Here is a 2819-nt window from a genome sequence, read left to right as displayed (position 1 = left end):
ATTAATGCTTCCTGGGTCTCCAACTGCTCTGCCTTTGGACACTTTCCTGAGTTCTCCAGCCTTCTTGTTTCCCTCCATCAGATTTTCAACTCACGAACTTTCCATGATCAGGAAAACCAATTATTTAAAATAATGTTTTTTTCTCTCACTCTCTCTATATGTACATACGTTCTATTGGTTATGTTTCTCTGGAGAACTCTGACCAATATATAAAACGAATGTATTTTTTTCTCTTTCTTGCACATACACACCCACACACATGAACACACAAACTGTATAGTAGGTTTCTTAACTATTGCCATTTTACAGATAAGTAAACTGAGGTTTTGTAAAGTTCACTTAATTTTCCCTGTATTATATGTTAAGTGACAGAACTGGAATCTAAAATATAAGCTACTTTGACAGCAACATTTATGTATTGCACTTTATAATTTGATATTAAAATGAGATAGCTAACTTCAGACATTAAAAATCTGGCACTTGCGGTCATTGATACATCATCCTAATCCATCAGTGATTTTACAAATTAAGTTGAGGACAATATCTAAATGTAAATGTGGCATAAACATATGAGGAGTAAGGCACTAAAAACTAAAAGGTGTGACTGCTTATATAAATATAAACAATCATAGATTGAAGTTTTTAGTGTGTAAACCCAGCTCTTTTCTTTTTGTTTGTTTGTTTGCTTGTTTGTCAGTTCATTTTTGAGAGTGACAGAGAGCATGGGTGGGGGAGGAGCAGAGAGCAGGGTTAGCAGGGGGCATGACCTGTGGCTCAGCCTCAAAAACTGTGAGATCATGACCTGAGCCAAAATTAAGAGTTGGATGTTCAACTAACTGACCACACAGGCACCCCATTTTTCTTTTTATGTTTAAAAACAATATAGATAGAGAAGGTAAAATGTAAACTACATTTTATAGTTTCATATTTTTAAATTATTGAAGAATATTAATTGAAGATTTGGAGAGAGAAGAAAAGAAATAGACTAAAAACAAAAAAAAATCCATTAATCACACAATGCAAAGAAATTGTTCATCATTTTTCTGTTTCTTTTACGTTTCTATAAATGTATTAAATTTAAGTGCTCGCTTAAGCAGCACATATACTAAAATTGGAATGATACAGAGAAGATTAGCATGGCCCCTGTGCAACGATGACACGCAAATTCGTGAAGCGTTTCATATTTTTATAAAATTCATCATCCTTTCTTAATAAAAACCCTTGAGAAAGTCGGGATAGAAGGAACATACATAAAGATCATAAAAGCCATTTATGAAAAGCCCACAGCTAATATCATCCTCAATGGGGAAAAAGTAAGAGCTTTCCCCCTGAGATCAGGAACACGATAGGGATGTCCACTCTCACCGCTGTTGTTTAACATAGTGTTGCAAGTGCTAGCATCAGCAATCAGACAACAAAAGGAAATCAAAGGCATCAAAATTGGCAAAGATTAAGTCAAGCTTTCACTTTTTGCAGATGACATGATATTATACATGGAAAATCCGATAGACTCCACCAAAAGTCTGCTAGAACTGATACATGAATTCAGCAAAGTTGCAGGATACAAAATCAATGTACAGAAATCAGTTGCATTCTTATACAGTAATAATGAAGCAACAGAAAGACAAATAAACTGATCCCATTCACAACTGCACCAAGAAGCATAAAATACCTAGGGATAAATCTAACCAAAGATGTAAAAGATCTGTATGCTGAAAGCTATAGAAAGCTTATGAAGGAAATTGAAGAAGATATAAAGAAATGGAAAAACATTCCGTGCTCATGGATTGGAAGAATAAATATTGTTAAAATGTCAATACTACCCAAAGCTATCTACACAGTCAATGCAATCCCAATCAAAATTGCTCCAGCATTCTTCTCAAAGCTAGAACAAGCAATCCTAAAATTCATATGGAACCACAAAAGGCTCCCGAATAGCCAAAGTAATTTTGAAGAAGACCAAAGCAGGAGGCATCACAATCTCAGACTTTAGCCTCTACTACAAAGCTGTCATCATCAAGACAGCATGGTATTGGCACAAAACAGACACATAGACCAATGGAATAGAATAGAAACCCCAGAACTAGACCCACAAACGTATGGCCAACTCATCTGTGACAAAGCAGGAAAGAACATCCAATGGAAAAAAGACAGTCTCTTTAACAAATGGTGCTGGGAGAACTGGACAGCAACATGCAGACGAATGAAACTAGACCACTTTCTTACACCATTCACAAAAATAAACTCAAAATGGATAAAGGACCTGAATGTGAGACAGGAAACCATCAAAACCCTAGAGGAGAAAGCAGGAAAAGACCTTTCTGACCTCAGCCGCAACAATTTCTTACTTGACACATCCCCAAAGGCAAGGGACTTAAAAGCAAAAATGAACTATTGGGACCTCATGAAGATAAAAAGCTTCTGCACAGCAAAGGAAACAATCAACAAAACTAAAAGGCAACCAACGGAATGGGAAAAGATATTTGCAAATGACATATCGGACAAAGGGCTAGTATCCAAAATCCATAAATAGCTCACCAAACTCCACACGCAAAAAACAGATAATCCAGTGAAGAAATGGGCAGAAAACATGAATAGACACTTCTCTAAAGAAGACATCCGGATGGCCAACAGGCACATGAAAAGATTCTCAACGTCGCTCCTCATCAGGGAAATACAAATCAAAACCACACTCAGATATCACCTCACGCCAGTCAGAGTGGCCAAAATGAACAAATCAGGAGACTATAGATGCTGGAGAGGATGTGGAGAAACGGGAACCCTCTTGTACTGTTGGTGGGAATGCAAATTGGTGCAGC

The 2819-nt window shown here is 36.8% G+C and overlaps 1 non-coding gene across 1 annotated transcript; it reads left to right on the top strand.

Annotated features, from left to right (window-relative positions):
• Positions 1-1081: 1081 nt before the first annotated feature.
• On the top strand, positions 1082-1188 carry LOC121037986 (U6 spliceosomal RNA). The gene has a single exon (XR_005794092.1). It is a non-coding gene; the product is annotated as a U6 spliceosomal RNA (small nuclear RNA).
• Positions 1189-2819: the final 1631 nt, after the last annotated feature.

The sequence above is a fragment of the Herpailurus yagouaroundi genome, unplaced genomic scaffold (assembly GCF_014898765.1).
Source record: "Herpailurus yagouaroundi ecotype Mexico unplaced genomic scaffold, PumYag 164, whole genome shotgun sequence".
In the NCBI taxonomy this organism is placed as follows: Eukaryota; Metazoa; Chordata; class Mammalia; order Carnivora; family Felidae; genus Herpailurus; species Herpailurus yagouaroundi.
Note: the sequence above shows the minus strand (reverse complement) of the source record. Positions and strands in the feature narration are given on the sequence as shown.